This window comes from Lissotriton vulgaris, chromosome 12, assembly GCF_964263255.1.
Source record: "Lissotriton vulgaris chromosome 12, aLisVul1.2, whole genome shotgun sequence".
Classification (NCBI taxonomy): domain Eukaryota; kingdom Metazoa; phylum Chordata; class Amphibia; order Caudata; family Salamandridae; genus Lissotriton; species Lissotriton vulgaris.
This window is the reverse complement of record NC_141700.1, coordinates 239773924-239797864: the sequence shown is the minus strand read 5'-3', so window position 1 is coordinate 239797864 and position 23941 is coordinate 239773924. Positions and strand designations below refer to the sequence as shown.

Here is a 23941-nt window from a genome sequence, read left to right as displayed (position 1 = left end):
CTCTGGAGCTACCTATTTCAGAGCGTGTTGCTGCTTTCTTACAGCCCCCCACAACCCTGACCTGGTGCAAAGTTGGTCTCCATACCACGACAGCCTTCAACACTGACTGCAGCACTGTTGCAGCATTGTTGCTGCTCCCAACGGCCACCACGGTACCTTGCCCGCTAGTGGAAACAGTGGGGTGAAAGGCAGGGCGATGGCAGCAGTGGCTGCAGGTGGTGCTGTTGAGTTTGGCTGCGGTACTGTACCTCTGGGCCTACCATGGCAGTCTCCTCAGCTGTGGTACTCTTTCCAGCTGTAGGAGAGGGCCCTCCTAGCCTAACAGGGATATTGGCTGACAATTAAGCTCTGGGCGGACAACTGAGCACCCAGCCTGGGCCGAGTCCAGCCATTTCCAATAAGCGAGCGGGCCAACATTAGATCGTCAGCTTTGAGGACACCATCTTCTGCAATCCGCTACGGCCTTGCCTTGTGTGGGTGGAGGCGGCGGCTCCACAGGACCAGGGGGAGGAGGTACATGGACAATTACTGTTATGCTTCTGGTTATTCCTGTTGGTTCTGCTGTACCTTGCCTGACCTGTTAGCCTTGTCACTATTGGTATGACCTGACATTCTTTTTGGGGACAAGACCCTTCCTGCTTCTCTGTTTCAGTTGGCTTTTTTTCCCACTAGGGAGACCTGAGTGCCCGACACTCTCCAGGGGGTTGTGACATTCTGGGGATAGTCGCTGCAGGAGTGCTCAAAATCCCAGGATTCCCTGGCCCTATTTCAATTATGACCATGGGCAAGCGTAAACTGGCACCAGCAAAGGATAGTATTCTGAACAATCCTCCAGCTGGTACACCTTTAGACTCCTTTTTGGTACGGGTAGTTGGCATCGTCAACAAGAAAACTGAGCAGGCTTAGAGGTGCCTGTTGCTCGACATGGGGAAAAGCACTACTTTTGTTAAGCTCTGCCTGGAGCAACCCCTATCCATTACTCAGCCTTTATCAACCGATGCCCTTGATGTCCCTTCTACAAGCCATGCACATAGTGTTATTCCTGTAGAGGATTTAAGCTATGTTTCGCCAACGACCTTAGGTAGAGAGTTCTCTTTGAGTGCTCTTGATTTGCCTTTACCCACTAGCCCCTCTGTACCTTCCGCAAGGAAGAGGAGGAAAACTAAAGCAGGAGTCACTACTTGAATTTCCAAAAAGTTGGGATTCTGCACTCGCCTCTTCACCAGCCCCCTGAAACCTGTAAACTTGTGTCCTTCCCACGTAGAGCTGGCGCCGACCAAAAGTTCTGAAGCAAAAAGGGATGGCTCTAGATTAACGTGAAAAGCAGTCTGGGACCAAGTAAAATCTTTAGTAACATCCGCAACTGCCCCCCTTGCAGACAGGATAAGCTCATTGGCAGGGGTCATACTGGATTTATCCCATAAGCTGAACCATCCCTTGACACAAGTAGTTCCCTCTCACTCATCTACTCGGGCACCAACTTGCGATGGTCCCAGCGCCAATACTGACAACTGCAACACTGTCCAGATGCCTTTGCCTTCGGCAGACCCACCTTCCCCCTTGACTCTCCTACCACCTGCAACAATAGGTCCAGGGGAGCTCCTCCACCTAGAAAACAACAGCTGAAACCGGGGACAAGAGGCTTGCTGGGGCCTTCTCAGGTAGCAGAACTCCATCTATGCCCCAGTCTGTCCGAATCCAGCAGTCCCTGGACTTGCCACCCCAATGCTGCCCCTAGGTCGGGGTTCTGCTAGGAGTGCCATCTCCATCAGCCGATAAAGAGGAATGATACCCAGAATTGAATAATTGAAACAGAGCAGATGCTACCCAGGCTGCAGCATGCACCCACACCCTCCACACACACACACACACACAATGTGATCAGCAGGGGCAGCAATGAGATCTTCCTTTTTACCCCACATTAGTACATGCCCGTCTCAACCAGAAAAGCAGCAGCAAATCAGCAGCAATGAATGTATATTTTTCATATGAAACTACCAGAGCAGAAAAGTGTAGGAGAATTTCAGTTAAATGCAGCAAAAGGTTCCACCGATGTAAATCTAGTTCTCAGTTATCAACTTTTCCTTTGAATGTATGAAAACAATATCTCCAACTATCTGCAGGATATCTGAACAAGACTTTATCTGTGTTTGTTTCAAAATAATTTCTCAAACGAAAGTGTGTTTACAAAGGATTAATGTTATGCCTTTATGATTACATTTTGGCTTAAAATCTGCTCACGATACATCTGTTGACTTTTTAATGACATTCAGTAACACTGGATTCTATCTAGCCGTGGAATAATCAGAGAAGTCTAAACCAGTGCTGATAGACCCATAGTTTACAAAAATGTGATAGGATCAATGATTTAAGGCCCTTGACTGCAAAAGTATGCAAAATAACTTCCGGTGGAGATGTTGGCTCATAGCAGGCCGATAGCAATGAAATGCTCAGATGCATCTAAAACCACTACTGCAACTATGCAGAGAGTTCTTGAGGACCTGCCATTGGGGTGAAACCTAAGCAAGGTCTGTGGGTGCACAGAGCTTGAATCCAACTCACCCTTTGGGCCAATGTAATGGCTATTACTAAAGCGAATTTCAGTTGGGTCATAATCCTACATTCCTTTGAGGGTTAAGTATTAATCTGATGAGGACTTAATTGAACCCTTTTGGAACTGAATAATTTCTGAGGGGAGGGAAAGCTTTCAGAGACCCTGAAGGGAGTCTTCAATAATCAGATGACGAAAAAATCAAATCAAAACAGATATCTGAAAAATGCAGGAATGGTAGTCAAAGAACATTTTAAAAGAGGAAGGAAGCCAGCATAAATCTTTTTTTATATACTTTTATTTATCAATTTTCAAACATGTAAAGGACAGTTCAGAGAGGCAGCCAGAAGTAGTATATGTGTGCATATCAAATATACAAGACAGTACAGCATGGGCATATAATCATTCAGTATATATCCCCTACATTCCACTATCCTGTTAATATCAGTGCAGTAAGACAAATATAACAACCAGGTGATGACAAACAGGACAACAAATAGGCTGTAAGCAGGCCCCAACTGTCGGATTGTGATGGTGAAGCTAACTCCTCAGCAAAGATTTCCAGCTTCTCTTTCCAATATACCATGTATTTAATCCAGTGCTTACACTTGGGTGTGCATCTTTGTCCCCAGTTCATAGCTGCCGTTTGCTTTGGAAGTAACAATGCTACTGCCACAAACGGTCGATGACCTAGAAGACACAGTTGTGGGGTACGCGGGATCAACTCCGACACCATTGTTGTTAGGACATTCGTTTTCTCAATCCAAACATGGTTAGCTTGGCGGCATGACCAGGCTAGACTAATAAATTCAGCTTGCTCTGCTCTGCACCCGGAGCAATTTGCATCATATTTGAGCAGCTTAGCAGACTCAGTGGTACTCATAGTACGGCCCGGCAGGCGTTCCTTGGCGGACCGCGGACCTTGCAGGTAAGGTACCCATGGCCCTCTAGAAGAGAGAGAGAGAGGGGGAGCGAAAGACAGGAGAGAGTGGGGAGAGAGAATGGGGAGAGAGAATGGAGAGAGAGAGTGGAGAGACAGAGAGATTGGAGAGAGAGAGTGAGAGTGGAGAGAGAGAGAGAGAGGGAAGAGAAAGACAGGGGAGAGAGTGGAGCGCGAGTTAAGAGAAAAAGACAGTAGAGAGAGCGGAGAGAGAGTTAAGAGAGAAAGACAATGGAGAGAGAGTGAGTGGAGAGAGCGAGAGTGGGGAGAGGAAGACAGTGGAGAGAGAGTGGGGAGAGGAAGACAGTGGAGAGAGAGTGAGAGAGAGAAAGACAGTGGAGAGAGTAGAGAGAGAGACTGACTAGGAGACTGACAGAGACTGCCTGAGAGAGAGAGAGAGAGAGAGAGAGAGAGAGAGAGAGAGAGAGAGAGAGAGGGGAGAGCGAGAGAGAGTTAAGAGAGAGACAGGGGAGAGAGTGGGGTGAGAGAGAGTGGAGTGAGAGAGAGTGGAGGGAGAGAGAGAGTGGAGAGAGAGTTAAGAGAGAAAGACAGTGGAGAGAGAGAGAGAGAGTGGCAAGAGGAAGACAGTGGAGAGGGAGAGAGGAAGACATAGGAGAGAGAGTGAGAGAGAGAAAGACAGTGGAGGGAGTAGAGAGAGAGAGACGGACTAGGAGACTGACTGAGAGACTGCCTGACAAAGAGACTGCCTGAGAGAGAGACTGACAGAGATAGAGAGAGAGACTAACAGAGAGACTGACTGACAGAGAGAGAGAGACTGACCGAGAGAGAGACTGACCGAGAGAGAGAGAGACTGACCGAGAGAGAGAGAGACGGACAGAGAGAGAGAGACGGACAGAGAGAGAGAGACTGACTGACAGAGAGACTGACTAACTGACAGAGAGACTGACTGACTGACAGAGAGAGAGACAGAGAGAGAGAGAGAGACTGACAGAGACAGAGAGAGATGGACTGTGAGAGACCGAGAGAGAGACACTGACTGACTGACTGACAGAGAGACTGACTAACAGAGAGAGAGACAGAGAGAGAGACTGACTGACAGAGAGAGAGAGAGAGAGACTGACAGACAGAGAGAGAGAGACTGACAGACAGAGAGAGACTGACAGACAGAGAGAGAGAGACTGACAGACAGAGAGAGAGAGACAGACTGACAGAGAGACAGACTGACAGAGAGACAGACTGACAGAGAGACAGACTGACAGAGAGACAGACTGACAGAGAGACAGACTGACAGAGAGACAGAGAGATAGACTGACTGAGAAAGAGACAGACTGACACAGAGAGAGAGATAGACTGACTGAGAAAGAGACTGACTGACAGACAGAGAGAGATGGACTGTGAGAGACAGAGAGAGAGAGAGAGAGAGACTGACTGACAGAGAGAGAGAGACTGATTGACAGAGAGAGACTGACAGAGAGAGAGATAAGGATTGACAAGAGAGGGACGGACAGAGAGAGAGACTGACAGAGACTGACTGACAGAGAGAGCGAGACAGAGAGAGAGTGACTGACTAAGAGAGAGACTGACTGACTAAGGGAGGGAGAGAATTATTGACAGAGAGGGACGGACAGAGAGAGAATGACAGACTGACTGACTAAGAGAGACTGACAGAGAGAGACAGAGAGACAGTGACTGACTAAGAGAGACTGACAGAGAGAGAGAAACTGACAGAACACTGACAGAGAGAGAGTGACGGAGAGAGACATACAGAGAGAGACTGACAAAGAGAGACTGACTGACAGAGACTGACAGAGAGAGACAGACTGAGGGAGAGAGAGACTGACTGACAGAGAGAGAGAGACTGACAGACAGACAGACAGACAGAGAGAGACTGACAGACAGAGAGAGAGAGAGAGACTGACAGACAGAGAGAGAGAGAGAGACTGACAGACAGAGAGAGAGAGAGACTGACAGGCAGAGAGAGACAGACTGACAGAGAGACAGACTGACAGAGAGAGAGAGAGAGATAGACTGACTGAGAAAGAGACAGACTGACAGAGAGAGAGAGAGATAGACTGACTGAGAAAGAGACTGACTGACAGACAGAGAGAGATGGACTGTGAGAGACAGAGAGAGAGAGAGACTGACTGACAGAGAGAGAGAGACTGACTGACAGAGAGAGAGAGACTGATTGACAGAGAGAGACTGACAGAGAGAGAGAGAAGGATTGACAAGAGAGGGACGGACAGAGAGAGAGACTGACTGACAGAGAGAGCGAGACAGAGAGAGAGTGACTGACTAAGAGAGAGACAGACTGACTAAGGGAGGGAGAGAATAATTGACAGAGAGGGACGGACAGAGAGAGACTGACAGAGAGACAGACTGACAGAGAGACAGACTGACAGAGAGACAGACTGAGGGACAGACTGACTGAGGAACAGACTGACAGAGAAAGAGAGACTGACTGACAGAGAGAGAGATGGACTGTGAGAGACAGAGAGAGACTGATTGACAGAGAGAGACTGATAGAGAGAGAAACTGACGAGACGGACAGAGAGACACTGACAGAAAGAGAGAGTGACTGACGGAGAGAAATATAGAGACTGACTAAGAGAGAGAGAGACTGACAGAGAGAGACTGACAGAGAAAGAGGGAGGTTGACAGAGGGAGAAAGGCTGAGAGAGAGAAAGAGAGAGCGCGAGGCTGACAGAGAGAGAGACTGACAAGTAGAGAGAGAGCGATTGACAGGTAGAGAGAGAGACTGACAGGTAGAGAGAGAGACTGACAGGGAGAGAGAGAGACTGACAGGGAGAGAGAGAGACTGACAGGGAGAGAGAGAGACTGACAGAGAGAGAGAGACTGACAGGGAGAGAGAGAGAGACTGACAGGGAGAGAGACTGACTGACAGAGAGAGAGAGAGATAGACTGACTGAGAAAGAGACAGACTGACACAGAGAGAGAGATAGACTGACTGAGAAAGAGACTGACTGACAGACAGAGATTGACCGACTGAGAGACTGACTGACAGAGACTGACTGACTTACAGAGAGAGAGACTGACTGACAGAGAGACTGACTGACTGACAGAGAGACTGACTGACTGACAGAGAGACTGACTGACTGACAGAGAGAGAGACAGAGAGACAGAGAGAGACTGACAGAGACAGAGAGAGATGGACTGTGAGAGACCGAGAGAGAGACACTGACTGACTGACTGACAGAGAGACTGACTGACTAACAGAGAGAGAGACAGAGAGAGAGAGAGACTGACTAACAGAGAGAGAGACAGAGAGAGAGAGAGACTGACTGACAGAGAGAGAGAGAGAGAGACTGAGAGACAGACTGACAGAGAGACAGACTGACAGAGAGACAGACTGACAGAGAGACAGACTGACAGAGAGACAGACTGACAGAGAGAGAGAGATAGACTGACTGAGAAAGAGACAGACTGACGCAGAGAGAGAGATAGACTGACTGAGAAAGAGACTGACTGACAGACAGAGAGAGATGGACTGTGAGAGACAGAGAGAGAGAGAGAGACTGACTGACAGAGAGAGAGAGACTGACAGACAGAGAGAGAGAGACTGACAGACAGAGAGAGAGAGACTGACAGACAGAGAGAGAGAGACTGACAGACAGAGAGAGAGAGACAGACTGACAGAGAGACAGACTGACAGAGAGACAGACTGACAGAGAGACAGACTGACAGAGAGACAGAGAGATAGACTGACTGAGAAAGAGACAGACTGACACAGAGAGAGAGAGAGATAGACTGACTGAGAAAGAGACTGACTGACAGACAGAGAGAGATGGACTGTGAGAGACAGAGAGAGAGAGAGAGAGACTGACTGACAGAGAGAGAGAGACTGACTGACAGAGAGAGAGATGGACTGTGAGAGACAGAGAGAGACTGATTGACAGAGAGAGACTGATAGAGAGAGAAACTGACGAGACGGACAGAGAGACACTGACAGAAAGAGAGAGTGACTGACAGAGAGAGTGACTGACAGAGAGAAATATAGAGACTGACTAAGAGAGAGAGAGACTGACAGAGAGAGAGATAAGGATTGACAAGAGAGGGACGGACAGAGAGAGAGACTGACAGAGACTGACTGACAGAAAGAGCGAGACAGAGAGAGAGTGACTGACTAAGAGAGAGACTGACTGACTAAGGGAGGGAGAGAATGATTGACAGAGAGGGACGGACAGAAGGAGAATGACAGACTGACTGACTAAGAGAGACTGACAGAGAGAGACAGAGAGACAGTGACTGACTAAGAGAGACTGACAGAGAGAGAGAAACTGACAGAACACTGACAGAGAGAGAGTGACGGAGAGAGACATACAGAGAGAGACTGACAAAGAGAGACTGACTGACAGAGACTGACAGAGAGAGACAGAGAGAGACTGACTGAGGGAGAGAGAGACTGACTGACAGAGAGAGAGAGACTGACTGACAGAGAGAGAGAGACTGACAGACAGAGAGAGAGAGAGAGACTGAGACAGAGAGAGACTGACAGACAGAGAGAGAGAGAGACTGACAGACAGAGAGAGAGAGAGACTGACAGACAGAGAGAGAGAGAGACAGACTGACAGAGAGAGAGACAGACTGACAGAGAGACAGACTGACAGAGAGACAGACTGACAGAGAGACAGACTGACAGAGAGACAGACTGACAGAGAGACAGACTGACAGAGAGACAGACTGACAGAGAGACAGACTGACAGAGAGACAGAGAGATAGACTGACTGAGAAAGAGACAGACTGACACAGAGAGAGAGAGATAGACTGACTGAGAAAGAGACTGACTGACAGAGAGAGAGAGACTGATTGACAGAGAGAGACTGACAGAGAGAGAGAGAAGGATTGACAAGAGAGGGACGGACAGAGAGAGAGACTGACTGACAGAGAGAGCGAGACAGAGAGAGAGTGACTGACTAAGAGAGAGACTGACTGACTAAGGGAGGGAGAGAATAATTGACAGAGAGGGACGGACAGAGAGAGACTGACAGAGAGACAGACTGACAGAGAGACAGACTGACAGAGAGACAGACTGACAGAGAGACAGACTGACAGAGAGACAGACTGACAGAGAGACAGACTGACAGAGAGACAGACTGACAGAGAGACAGACTGAGGGACAGACTGACTGAGGAACAGACTGACAGAGAAAGAGAGACTGACTGACAGAGAGAGAGATGGACTGTGAGAGACAGAGAGAGACTGATTGACAGAGAGAGACTGATAGAGAGAGAAACTGACGAGACGGACAGAGAGACACTGACAGAAAGAGAGAGTGACTGACAGAGAGAGTGACTGACAGAGAGAAATATAGAGACTGACTAAGAGAGAGAGAGACTGACAGAGAGAGAGACTGACAGAGAAAGAGGGAGGTTGACAGAGGGAGAAAGGCTGAGAGAGAGAAAGAGAGAGCGCGAGGCTGACAGAGAGAGAGACTGACAAGTAGAGAGAGATCGATTGACAGGTAGAGAGAGAGACTGACAGGTAGTGAGAGAGACTGACAGGTAGAGAGAGAGACTGACAGGGAGAGAGAGAGACTGACAGGGAGAGAGAGAGACTGACAGGGAGAGAGAGAGACTGACAGAGAGAGAGAGACTGACAGGGAGAGAGAGAGAGACTGACAGGGAGAGAGACTGACTGACTGAGACTGACAGAAAGAGATTGACCGACTGAGAGACTGACTGACAGAGACTGACTGACTTACAGAGAGAGAGAGAGACTGACTGACAATGAGAGACTGATTCAGAGAGAGAGAGAGACAGGCTGAGAGAGACAGACTCATTGAGAGAGACAAAGAGAGAGAGAGTCTGACAGAGAGAGAGAAAGACACTATGATAGAATTGGTGTCACAGTATGTATGAAGCTATGCAATGTCTCTTAAGATTGCTATTGTCTGCTAATAAAAGTGTATTATCAAAATGTGCTCTTTGTAGTTACATCTGCTTTTGAAATACAGCATTATCGCATTGTCTAATAGTTTGAAATGGCTTTGATTTTTTTTTACTGTAAAAAGCAGTGACCTTTTGGCCTAGGTAAAGAGTTTGCCATGCCGACTTTGTGCATTTTACAGGGTTAATCTATGAGCGAGGGATAACCATCCTTTTTTGTGTTAAAATGGCCATGAGCGGAAGGCGGTGTGCATCATCCGATTCGACTGCCAAATGTGGAACATATTCATGGGATGGTACCAGTAGTATGCAAAGTGTGCTTGGGTAGAGAGGTAATACAGATATAGATCTGGGGCCCCAAATCCACCATGTGCATATGAAAGGGCTAATGCCGCCCATTTAATCCTGGGTTGTTTGCCCTCCCTTTTAAGATCATCATATGAGATCTTATTGTAATAAACAAATGAAGAGGCGGCGTGATTGGAATATTAACAAAAGGTACAGGAACATCGGGAGGACAATCATTTTTGAAGCGTAATTCTGCCAGTAAGAGTATAATCCATTGGCAAATTGTTTCTCCAATTGAGAAATCGCTCTCCATTAATTCTGTAGTATGGCAAAATCCAGATCTCTATGGACCCAAATTCCCAGATATTTAATGGAGTCATCGCTCAAGTACAGTGGAAAGTCAAATGGGAATTGTGTGTGTGGAGTTTATGGCAAGATAACGGATTTTGACCAATTTATACTTATTCCCGCGTAGTGTTCGAATCAAATGTATTCTCTAATTATTGGAGCAAATGCTTTGTGGGGTTTCGGACATATAGTACCTTATCATACACATACAGTGATATGCTGATAGGTAGTAGTCAGAACCGATGTGCCGAGTCTGTGTGTTGCTGTTGTATTTTGCATACCGAGTTTTCGAGGGTCAGAGTGAATAGTTGTGGAGACAATAGGCAGCCCTGTTGCGTGCCTCTTCCGAAACGCAGTGGTGTCGTTATGTTACCATTTATTAGGTCTCGCCTGTCGATGCGCATGCGCATCGAGCAAGCGAGACTATGGGGGCTTATCCACTCTTTATCCAACTTGCAAGGAATCGTGGCGATTCCTTGCAGTGCCCGTGACTTTTAAGCTCAATGCACATGCGCATTGAGCATAAAAGCGCGTGCACATGCCCCCAGCCGCCTGCCTTGCCTACTCTCCCGCCCCCTCACTTCTTGATTGCACGGCCGCTAGGCCGTGCCTCCCCTACTCTCCTCCTCCTACTCTCCTCCCCTCGCCGTCTGTTCCCGCACTCCTCCCACACCCCCGCTCCGCCCCCTCCCCTGCCTGCCATGTCGCGTCGCATTTCTCCTCCCCCCTCCCCACAGCTCCCCTACTCTCCTCCTCCTACTCTCCTCCCCTCGCCGTCTGTTCCCGCACTCCTCCCACACCCCCGCTCCGCCCCTCCCCTGCCTGCCATGTCGCGTCGCATTTCTCCTCCCCCCTCCCCACAACTGTGATAACTTATACACCAGTGCCTTCCCCTGAGGTGGCTTATGCGGCTCCAGTATAAACCTATGTACAATCTGCAGGGTATAGGTTTGAATCCATGACTCAGCCTTTCATCTGTCCTAGGTCGATAAAATTTGCACAACTGGGTAGTATAAGGATCTATTATTTCATTTAATTGGCTATGAGGTAATTCAATTTATAATCTATAATAAAAGGACAATCATCAAGCTAAAGGTGCCCGCTGATGGAACAGGTAAACTGTCGCCCAAAAAAATAGGCCTGTCCCTCGAGTGATGAATACGTGGGCATTAAGTAGCTCAACTAATAGCCCCCCCCACTCATCGATCTTGGCGGGGGCGGTGACGGCAGTGGTCCTACGTGAGTTTGGTATCTGCTGTCCAGGCCTGCGGTCATGTTTGCTCAGCATTTTATCAGCCTCCGGCCATGTTTGGTTTGTGAAGCAAAGGAAAGGGCAGCTAATGGCTGATAACGGGTTGGGGAGCTGCCATGTCGCGTCGCATTTCTCCTCCCCCCTCCCCACAGCTCCCCTACTCTCCTCCTCCTACTCTCCTCCCCTCGCCGTCTGTTCCCGCACTCCTCCCACACCCGCGCTCCGCCCCCTCCCCTGCCTGCCATGTCGCGTCGCATTTCTCCTCCCCCCTCCCCACAACTGTGATAACTTATACACCAGTGCCTTCCCCTGAGGTGGCTTATGCGGCTCCAGTATAAACCTATGTACAATCTGCAGGGTATAGGTTTGAATCCATGACTCAGCCTTTCATCTGTCCTAGGTCGATAAAATTTGTACAACTGGGTAGTATAAGGATCTAATATTTCATTTAATTGGCTATGAGGTAATTCAATTTATAATCTATAATAAAAGGACAATCATCAAGCTAAAGGTGCCCGCTGATGGAACAGGTAAACTGTCGCCCAAAAAAATAGGCCTGTCCCTCGAGTGATGAATACGTGGGCATTAAGTAGCTCAACTAATAGCCCCCCCCACTCATCGATCTTGGCGGGGGCGGTGACGGCAGAGGTCCTACGTGAGTTTGGTATCTGCTGTCCAGGCCTGCGGTCATGTTTGCTCAGCATTTTATCAGCCTCCGGCCAGGTTTGGTTTGTGAAGCAAAGGAAAGGGTAGCTAATGGCTGATAAGGGGTTGGGGAGCTGCCGGACTTTTACAGGTATGATAGCAAAACTGGTCAATGTGCCGGGTGTAACCATCTTTTATTAAATGCTTGTAAGTAAGATTCCATTCTTAATTAAATAGTTCAGAAGGTTAACGCGCCTGCTTGAGAGGTCTGTGTAAAACAGTTTAATTCCTAATTGGCAGTTTCCCAGATGTATCTGTCTTCTGAAATGACCGACATGTAACCAGCTGACTGCAGAGCTGAATCCGAACTGCGACTGCCGACCCACGATTTACATTTCTGTAATCAATAGAATGGGTATCGTTAAGTGTAGCATAACACTTGCCCAATAAAGAAAATTCAGAAAGAAATTCCGATCCAAATTTTTTTTTAATAAACAGTAGGAGACGTGGTCTAGTGATAAATTGGTTGTCTATAAAACCCGGAAAATAGGATTCCAGTCCCCACTCCCCTAAATTGTTTGACCCTGGGTAAATATTATTTCCACGAATCTCTGTACTTTTATTTGTTGGGAGCTGCATGAAAGAGGCGCCCCCCCAGAATCGCTTTGTTAAAACATCTGCGGATAGGTGATGTTTCCATTGCAGATCTGTGTGGCAGTAACTTGGCTTCAAATCAGTAATGGTGCAAAGTTCAGCCATCAGTGGCCTGGGCAGCACCCCCTACACCAGCATCCGTTCCCTATTATCTGATTTCACTTGTCATTGACAGCTGGGCAGTGGGCATCTACTTTTTTCTTTTGTTTCAAACCTATTTTTATTGATTTTCGTCTCATCACATAAGCAGGTTCCAAGCATACTGATCTCTGTAACATACCCATGTTTAGTAACCCCACCATGGTCTCTGTGCATGCATGACAACATATCTAGTCCAACTGGAGTAATTTGTCCAAAGTATGAGCAAGTAAACAAAAATAACTTTAGGCCATTACAGTTGCATATTCAGGTTCTAGATGCTTAAAAGCAATACATTGCAAGGAATCGTGGCGATTCCTTGCAGTGCCCGTGACTTTTAAGCTCAATGCGCATGCGCATTGAGCTTAAAAGCGCGTGCACATGCCCCCAGCCGCCTGCCTTGCCTACTCTCCCGCCCCCTCACTTCTTGATTGCACGGCCGCTAGGCCGTGCCTCCCCTACTCTCCTCCTCCTACTCTCCTCCCCTCGCCGTCTGTTCCCGCACTCCTCCCACACCCCCGCTCCGCCCCCTCCCCTGCCTGCCATGTTGCGTTTCTCCTCCCCCCTCCCCACAGCTCCCCTACTCTCCTCCTCCTACTCTCCTCCCCTCGCCATCTGTTCCCGCACTCCTCCCACACCCCCGCTCCGCCCCCTCCCCTGCCTGCCATGTCGCGTCGCATTTCTCCTCCCCCCTCCCCACAGCAATGATGACCCTCTGTCCTGAAATGTGACCCTTTTTTTGTTTTGCTGTAGCCCGACTCAACCGTATATGAGCCTACACATGAGCACCAGTTGCATCACACCTGGACAAATTCATTTTTGTGGTACTCACGGGGAGATTAAATAATTTGCCCAGGATCATAGCATGTTGAGCCACGCTGAGATTCGATCCTTATTCTCCCAATCCAAAATTGGCAGCCCGAGCATAAGGGCCACCTCCCTTCCCCCTTAGTCTCTGCTATTGTCTACTGTTTTCTTCTGTAACATTGTGCTCCTGAGCCCAATTACCTTGGCTGCTTCGTAACTCCTAAACTGAGCATCCGACCATCCGAGAAACTGCCCCTCATGAGCGGTATCCCTGCACCCCAGCCTTCATGTGCCCCGCGTATGCATTATTTTACTATTATTCACCCCTCTCCCCCAAAATTGTACCCGGACCTGCCTACGCCCCACGTGCTGTCCGTGCGCATTTAAACTTCACTGGACTGGTCCCTTCTACCTGCACCTCAAAGCTCTCGGGTCGTGGCATGTGTGTGGCCTGAACCTGCACACTTTCAAACGCCCCTGGAGGGCACTTGAATCCCCGCTGTGCTATCTCTGGTATTTGGGAGCTCCGCCCCCTGCATTACACTGATACCGCCAACCCTACCACACGTTAAAGCAACCCGATCATTCTCACCCCCCCCCCCCCCCCCAACCATCCCTACTGATCCGGTGACTATTACATAAAGGTAATTGCGAGAACTGCATGCTGTGTTTGTCCACTTGGCTCCATTGGTTGCCGCTGAACCACACCACCGGTGTATGAAATCGCATTGTTGCATCTTTTAGACTACTCAGCAGGCCCTCTCGATTATTCTGACCGAATTGCCCCCTAGAGTGCATCTTTTGCTTATGTTAAATGAGGATTAAGATGAGGAATGTGATTTTGTGGATAGCATATATCTCCCTTGAAGAACTGTTTTTCCAGATCCGTGAGGAGTTCCTCTCCTCAGTCTACAATATACAATCCTATATCATTTATCTGGAGCCACATCCACCACCACTTTCACCACATCCACCACCACTTCCATCACCACATCCACCACCACTACATCCACCACCACATCCACCACAACCACCACCCCATCCACCACCGCATCCACCACCACCACCGCATCCACCACCACCGCATCCACCACCACCGCATCCACCACCACATCCACCATCACCACCACATCCACCACCACATCCACCATCACCTCCACATCCACCATGACATCCACCGCCACATCCACCACCACCGCATCCACCACCACCACCGCATCCACCACCACCACCACACCCACCACCACTACATCCACCACCACATCCACCACAACCACCACCCCATCCACCACCACCACCACATCCACCATCACCTCCACCACCACATCCACCACATCCACCACCATCACATCCACCACCGCCACATCCACCACCACCACCACATCCACCACCGCATCCACCACCACCACTGCATCCACCACCACCACCACTACATCCACCACCACATCCACCACCCCATCCACCACCACCACCGCATCCACCACCACCACCGCATCCACCACCACATCCACTGCATCCACCACCACCGCATCCACCACTACATCCACCACATCCACCATCACATCCACCACCACCACCACATCCACCATCACCTCCACCACCACTACCACCACCACATCTACCATCACCTCCACATCCACCATGAAATCCACCACCACCGCACCCACCACCACTACATCCACCACCACATCCACTACAACTACCACCCCATCCACCACTACCACGACCACCGCATCCACCACCGCATCCACCACCACATCCACCACCGCATCCACCACCGCATCCACCATCACATCCACCATCACATCCACCACCACCACCACCACATCCACCATGACATCCACCACCACATCCACCACCACCACCACCACATCCACCACCGCCACATCCACCACCGCCACATCCACCACCACCACATCCACCACCACTTCCACCACCACCACTTCCACCACCACCGCATCCACCACCACCACATCCACCACCACCGCATCCACCACCACCACATCCACCACATCCACCGCATCCACCACAACATCCACTGCATCCACCACATCCACCGTATCCACCACTTCCACAGCACCCACCACTTCCACCGCATCCACCACCACCACATCCACCGCATCCACCACCACCACATCCACCACCACCACCGCATCCACCACCACCACCACCACCACATCCACCACCACATCCACCACCTCATCCACCACCTCATCCACCACCGCATCCACCACCGCATCCACCACCGCATCCACCACCGCATCCACCACCACCACATCCACCATACCCACCGCCATCACTTCCACCACCACATCCACCACCACTTTCACCACATCCACCACCACTTTCACCACATCCACAACCACCACATCCACCACCACCACATCCACCACCACCACATCCACCACCACCACATCCACCACATCACCACCACATCCACCACCTCCACCACATCCACATCCACCACCACATCCACCCCCACATCCAAGACCATCACCACCACATCCACCATCACCACCACCACCACATCCACCACCACCACCATATTCCCCAGATCCACCACCACCACATCTATATGTGTGTGGCTGTGTGGGTGTGTAGGTGCAAATGCAATGTTCTTGGATTTTCGTCACAATAAAATACACTGAACATAATCTTCACAAAAGTTATTTACAAACGTTTAAGCTATTGCCATTATAAATTACAATAACTTTTATTTAAGTATTAATTATTTACAAAATTAAAAGCCATTGTTATTTGCAATATCAATACATCTAAGTCACGTAAATACAACACACATTGCATTACAAATGCTATAGGTGTCACATTTGCAAAAGTTAAAACTATTGACATTGCAACTGACAAAGCTATTAATTTTGCTACTTTCAAAACCAACACATAAATAAAAAAAGTGTCATTTACAATACCAATAGCTCAAACTTTCCTAATGCGAGACCTATTGCATTTCCAATGCTTGTTTTTATCCTGGCACTTGGTTCAATATATAGCAGTTTTATCCACGTAACAAAGGTTTGGGGCATACCCTTTCACTGCAGCACAGGGAAAGGAAATGGCCATTTTGTAGCATCAACAGCTTTGGCAGCATCTAGTAACACTGTCGCTGCTTCCATGGAGGGGTATAATTGGTTGAAGAGAGCGAAAATGGTGTGTAGGTTTTGTGTTGTGGAATGGGTTGGTGTGAAGCCTGACTGGCCAGGCAGCACCAATGTTTATAAAAGTGGTTGGATTCTGGAAGCAAAGACCTTAGCCAGGATTTTGGCATCTGTATTAATTAATGAGAGTGGCCTTTAAGATCAGCACGGTACTCACGGCTAGTCCGGTTTAAGAAGTGTAATCCGCATGGCTTCATTTAGTGAGGAGGGTAACATACCTTTTTCGAACGCCTCAGTGTACATATTGTGTAGATGTGGCACCAGGAGGTTGCTAAAAGCTTCATAAAATTCCCCAGTTAGGCCATCTGTCCCCAGCGCTTTGCCATCAGGCAATAGACAAATTGCCTCCTGGATCTCTTCCACAGCGATGGGTTGAGACAAATATTCCCGTTGACCCAATGACAACCACACCAAGGTAATATCTCCCAATTAGTCTACGATTTTGGTTTCTGTCGCTGAGGAACGTGTGTTAGAGTTTTGTATACAAGGCGTAGAATGTTTGTATAATGGTTGATGTGTCATGACATTCTTGCCCTTGGTTGTCTGTAATTTTTATTGTGTGAGGGAGTCCAGGGTGTTTGAACTTATTATCAAAGCTACGTCCTGGTCTGTCACCATCTCCATATGCGCGCGGCACAATAGGTATTTTACCTCATGACTTGCCATTTCGTGGTAAAAGGTCATTTTCTCTCCAATAGCCACTAGAATCTCCTGGGCAGTAGCTTCCTCATATCATCTCTCTAGACCCTGCATATAGTGTTCAAGCATGTGTAATTGTCTTTTAAAATTCCGGCTTGCTAAGAAAGGTCCATTGTATAGTAACTTTGAACACTTCTCATACAATATCTGCACCCTCCACAGTGCCAGCGTTAATTTAAAATAAAATTCCACAATGGCAGTTTGTATTTCTACACTAAACACCAGAAACAACAGTGCATGGCTGGAAATCTCCATCCAAAACATGTTGGTTTGCTTGTGGGGACTGACAGAAACAGTTTAACAGGGGCATCATCTGAGAGTGGTTATATGGCACACCTCCTCTGTCTAGCCATTGACCTCGTGGGTGGCCAGTCAGTAGTCCAAACGGGACCGAGAGCCATGCACGGACGAAGTGAATAGCCGCTCTCTTCTGGTGGGGTGTGCACCTTTCAAAGGTCTAAGAGCCCGCTCTCTGCGATGCCATTCTGGACTACGTGGGCCACCTGTTTTTAGACCTTTTGAGCTGCCCTGATCTGTCTAATGTCGGGTCTAGGTAAATATTCAGGTCTCCTCCCCATATAATGGCTGATGGCGGTAGAGTATAGTTTGGTCCATATCGGAGTGTAAAAGTCAGGATAGTCTATATTGGGTCCATATGTGTTCACTAATGTTATCGTGGTGCCAAATAATTTGCCCTGTACAATAATGATTCTACCATGCGTATCAATCTCGGAATGGATGAGCACAAAGAGAGTGCCTTTTTTAATCAATAGTAGCACCCCTCTTGCGTATGAGGAATAGAAAGAGGCTAGAAGTGTTGATGCCCAAACAGTGCCCACCGTGAGTTGTGTTGGTCTCCTGCAATAGCACAATACGGACCTAGTGACGGTCTATATATGCCAGGACTTGGCATGTTTTACTGGGGTTATTTAGACTTATCACATTCTGCGTAAGTAGGGCTAGCCATTGTGATGTCATGCCCTTACCTGCCGGGTAGTGTATTCCAGAGGCTAGGGAATTAGCTCATGGACGTGTTGTGCAGGCACATGAAGGTAACATGCACTGCATCTGCAAAAACAGTTTTTAACCCTTCAGAGTAACCCCACACCCACGTCAGCATCCCAATTATGCTAAAGACACACCACATTTTAAACAGTCCCATTAACAAGTAGCGAACCAGGTTAAGATAAATCCAGTCTATATTGGTATAGAAAAATTAGGGTTTACTTGGGGATCTCTCACTGCAGCGCGACCAGAGTCCCTGATAACCTCCAGGCGAATCAGTAGGTGGCTAGGAAAACCAGTGTATTGGTCAGTGTAATCTGCAGCAGGGAGGAGTGTGGGAACAACATTATAACAGTTTACCAAGTGATAGAGTCCCCCAGATTTTTATCCTACAGAAGTTCGAAAATGGAATCACTGGGCTGTTGTCAGCTTCTCATGCCTTACCACAGAGTTCAAGCGCTTGCTGCGTGAAAGGTGTAGAACTGTTGTACCTTCAACCACCATCTCACCACACCGTGCAGCCTGTCAGTTCACAGCACAGTTGTAATTAGGACAGCAGTGGTATTCTCATAGATGAAAAACACAAAAGCGTGTTATAGATGGTGTGTGTTCATCGAGAGTCATTCCCCAGTGTGCTCATCATCAGAATCTGTATGTGACCGTTGTCGAGGCGTAAGCTTTTTGACTTATTCCATTGCTGCATTGGGAGATGAGAAGATCTTGGGTTTGCCACAGGGATCCATGCTCAGCCAAGCTAAATGTAACATTGCATAAGGGATCTACGCTTGTTGGAGCTTTTTCTTTACTGGAAGGAACTCCTTATGCGCTGCCTGGAGGCTGGTCGTAAAATCAGGGAAGAATTCTATAGTGTTTCCATGGTGGGTTATAGTCTGCTTATCTCTGGCCATCCGCAACACCACATCGCAAGCTCTATAATTTAGTACGTTTGCCACTATTGGGCAAGGGGGAGCTCCGGGCTGCAATCTGGCCACAAGTGATCTGTGCGCTCGTTCAACAGCTAGCAGGGATTAGAAGTGTTTAGCTCCAAAGACCTCTTTCAACAGAGTCTCAAACTAGATCTCCATTATTCCTGTGTTTGTTAACTCCGGAATGCCAGTAATGCGCATGTTATTTTGCCATGAGCGAGCTTCTAAGTCTTCGTTCTTTGCTTGGATAACTGCTAGTACTTTTTGCATGTGGAGACAGTGCTCGTGGTGTGCATTTCATCTTCTGTTGTCAAGAGTCGCTGTTCTGCTTCATTGAGGTGCATTGTGTGTTCTTACAGTTAGGCGGGGAGATGGTCCATCCGTAGATTTAGGGTGTTGATTTTCCCACCAATTTGTCGTAGGCTTTCTTGCAACCTGCAGCATCTCTTCTAGCGTTGTCGCATGGGGGGGGGGGGGGTCCACAATGGACTCTCTATCATCAGACAGGGCACATCTACTTTCCAGGGTTTTTCTCACTTTAAAGGTCAGCCGGGGCAGAGTTCTGTCTGCTTTCCCCATGGCCGTCTGTGTTTCTGCCACAGTCAAATCATACGCCAAGCAGTACCTCACAATCCTGAACGTGTGATCAGAGCAGTAATCACAACTGGGTGGTATGAGATGTGCCTGATGTTTCTGTGGTATATGTGCCATGTAGTTGCTTGATAGCCATATAACCGGTAGGCCTCACAGGGCTCAGTGGCCAGGTAACATACTGCGTTTCATGCTAGCAGGTGGATGCCTTATCCAGTCAGTCGGGGCCCGATAGCCCAGTTAAGGGCGACCTATGGTAGTATTGTACCAGCCCCCACAGCACGCAATACGGTGGTCACTGCCCCCCAAGGGCGCCTCCCCACACCCCAGTCCCTCCACAGCCGCCGGTTCAGATGTGTGGATGGGGGGGATGCACATGTGGGGCTCGCCTTGATCTGGATCCCCACTGTGTAGTATGCAAAGTCTTTCTTTCCCTATGAGGGTATAAGGCAGTGTGGGCAAACAGGCAGTCCGGGTGTCATGCAGTTGTATGTTACAGCTAGTCACAGTGTCTTGATCGGTATGGGCAGTTAGCGCCAGCACACAGTGGGGGTAGCCCACACCCTCGAGGGATGTTATATAGATCTTTTATCTGTGAGGAGAGGGTCAGCTTACTGCTTCACTTAGATTTTTTCCAGTCCAGGCACCTTCGGCACTCCCACGCTGCACGCAATCAAATGAAGCCCCAGCAGCAGGTATTTTCTTCGGCCGCAGCAGGCCCCAGCTCGAATATTAATTGAGGCTCTGACTCCACCGGCAGAGGGGTTCACGGGCATAAAGGTGGGGGTCCACAACAGCCGTATGGGCTGTTATCAGTTTTTAATGCGCCCTTACCGGTAGCACGCAGGCCATCATGCCCTGCTCCAGTTCTCTCGATATCTTGGGGATTACAAGCACGCCAGGTGTCGGTCGCCTAGTAGGCCTAACCGTTGTCCGCAGCCCTTCAGCAGGGTCTTGGGTTTGCTGTCCCGGCCCCGCGTGGCAGCACCAGGGTCACCCACTTCTTAGCCCGCTCACGTTATTGTTAGAGGTGGTCTTCACGGTGTCTCTGCGAGTGTCTGGGGGAGTCACAGGCCCGCATCAGGTTGTCAGCTCCGCCAGTATCCGATAACTGTCCAGCCTTCAGTATGCCTAAAGCCTGACCCCTGCCACCACTTTATTTCATCGCTGCAGTCTAGGGTGTCAACATCAATGCCACCCCGGCAGCCACAGCTCTCTGTCCACCATGCCGCAGCTTTGTGTCCAGCAGCTCCCTACACAAGGCGCAATTATTTCACAGCAGTTATGTGGGATGACCGGTAAGGTTTTGGGTCAATTGGCAACTAGCACAGTCTGTAGGGGTCTCCCAACACTCCCTGTTGTTTAATGGGACATGATATGCTACGATGTATTGGATTAGAGCAGGATTTTCTTCCCTGGCTGGCAGAGCTGCACTAAGGTGCGGCCATGTTGCTGTGGGCTCTCTTGCACCCCCCAGCATAAACCTTGAGTTAGTAATATTTTTTCATGGCATGTTCTTGTGTCAAACTGATTTTAAAACCACCTAATGCACAGTCTTTTCCACTTGAAGACGTTTAGTCCTTTTGAAGAATGCTTAACATTATTCAAGAGGTTCATGCAATTGAATTTAAGATTTAGAAGTGTGTACTGCAGGTACTTAGGCTGTTAATGACATGGATGGAAGGCCATCATACATCTTGCCTGACATCTTGGCCAAGATATCTGACTTACATGGAATCCTCTTTGCTGGGCTCTCAGTTGGAGCTGAAGATGTCGTGAGAGGAAGTACAAAACCTTTTGTATATGGCTGACACGATTGAGGAGTCTGCAGGAGAATATTCCCTTAAAAATTGAGATCCATGAAACTGTTATAAATGTCAAAAACATTCCTGGATAGTGTACCTTTTATAAATATCAAAATTATTTCAATGACAGAGAAGTTCTTCAGCATGAGCAACAGTAGTGCAGGCCTTATTGTCACAAAGGACAAGTACAGCACAAATAACAGATGCATAACCTTCACTCACAATACATTACTTACAGCACCAATATACACTTTATTCATATGAAGAAAGGGTACATCAAGTGCTGCATCTGTAGTGTAAAGTTCCTTCACACACAGAACAAGTGCTGTGAAGGCAGTAGCTGTACAGGTTGCCTTCACCCATATGGCCAGTGCTGCACGTTTCAGATTTCTCACAAACATAGCAAGTGCACAGCAGGAGTTGCAGCAGTGCAAATACACACCAAGGACAAACACAAATGCCCTCCCATGCACTCACAAAGAAAGACAAAAAGGCAGCACTCAAATACAGAACAGTCACACCATGAGAATGAGCAATACAAGCGTCCCTTACACACTGAGCATTTATAGCAGGATATCAGGTCTAGTTTTTAAATCATGGACAATGGAACCAGGAGACCAATGTTACATCTTCTTGACACCAGAATTCTGCAATTATTGACAATTCCATGCCTCTCTAAGTAGCCGTATAAAAAAAAGGGAGCTTAGGGGAAAAGGGTGAATGATGTAATCAGGTGCTGATGTTTTACGCAATTCTGACTTTACGTTTTGCAGGAAAACCCTCTACTCCAATAACTTCTCTGCTACATATTAGTACAGTGAAAGCCTTTCGAAAAGAACCCAGGGGATGGAGCTCAAATTGAGGAACAATCTGCCGTAATCGATGCCCAAATACCAATTCCTGCATTTAGCCCCAAATTCGGACAAACCCCCACCCCAAAAAAAGAAAAAAAACTGGTAATGATTTGTTAACAGCATACAAAGGAAAATCCAAACCTCAGGGTAATAGTAATCCCATGTGTGGTAGTTCTGTTTAATTTTTACCTGCCAACTCGTAACAAAGCCAAACTGAGAGAAAGGTCTTTCCCTTTTCATTAAACTGGAGATTGATCATGAAAGTAATAGAGGCTAGGGAGAGAAAAACCAGTAAGTTGACGAGTAAGAAGGGAGTGTGTGTGAAATGACAATCAAGAAGAGTTGAGAGGAGTTGTTTTACGGGCTAAAGAAGGTGGCCGAGAAGGTGAGCTGCAATGGAGAGCTGAAGGAGAGGCTGACATCAAGGTTGAGGAAGGAGAGTATGAACTGTAGGTGTAGGTTGATGCAGTACTTGAAGAATAAGCTCACTTGAGGGAGAGGAGGAAGTTGATCAGACTTCATCTTCAAGCCCTGCCAGTGAAATTATGTTGAAGTACAGGGCTAATATGTCTCATACCTTTGCAGATGTGTAGCTCTGTCTTTCAGATACCAAGGCAGCTCAAACCCATGAGGATGGCAGTAGGAGATGAGGAAGAAAGGCGGCACTAATCGGATGCAGCCGGCCAACACGTTAAATGAGGTAAACTAAAAGAAAAGGGGATGGGCTGACGGAGAAGTCAGAGAAATTTCATTGAAATGGAGTGTGTTGCTGAGGACGCATGCAACTTGTCCCAGTGGTTTGAAAGAGTGAAGGAGCTCAGGCAGCCTTGGCCGCCAGTGGCAACTAGCAAGCACCCCGGATAACAGTTAGTTTTGCCCTGCATAATTGCACTTCAGTCTTCTGTTGCAATCTTTTAAGAGCGCTGGGGTAGCGGTTATAGGCTGCTCCAAGAGAGCATATTGACCTGCCTGCCAGCACAAGGAGCAGGACTCTGCCTGCTAGAAGAAGAGACACAGTCCCAAAGGAAGAAAGATCAAGAGCCAGCCCTATGTAAGGACTATTGTGATAACATCTGAAGGAACATAGTCTGTCAACAAGCTGCAGCGTTACCTCAGCCCAGCTGGAAAAGCAAGAGAGAATCTACGCCATTGTCTTTACAAGTTTAGAAAGGTGAGTCTGAATCAGTCAAAACTTTCCTCATTCACTCCAGTGGGACATAGAAAGGGATGTTCTTCATCCTCATACTATGACTTGCCATAAGTGCAATGGTAAAACTCTACAGCAACTTTTTAGGTTTTGACTAGCGATGCATGCGTACGAAGTACGCATGCGCTAGGAAAAAATCTTATGAGCTGTGTTTGTAGTCGGGTAACAGCCCCCTCCTCCCATTGGCTAGC

General features: G+C 48.2%; 1 protein-coding gene across 1 annotated transcript in view; it reads right to left on the bottom strand.

Annotated features, from left to right (window-relative positions):
• The window catches only part of PSME3IP1 (proteasome activator subunit 3 interacting protein 1), a 208577-nt gene that overhangs the window by 88208 nt on the left and 96428 nt on the right, over positions 1-23941 (bottom strand). The gene's annotated exons all lie outside the window — the stretch shown is intronic.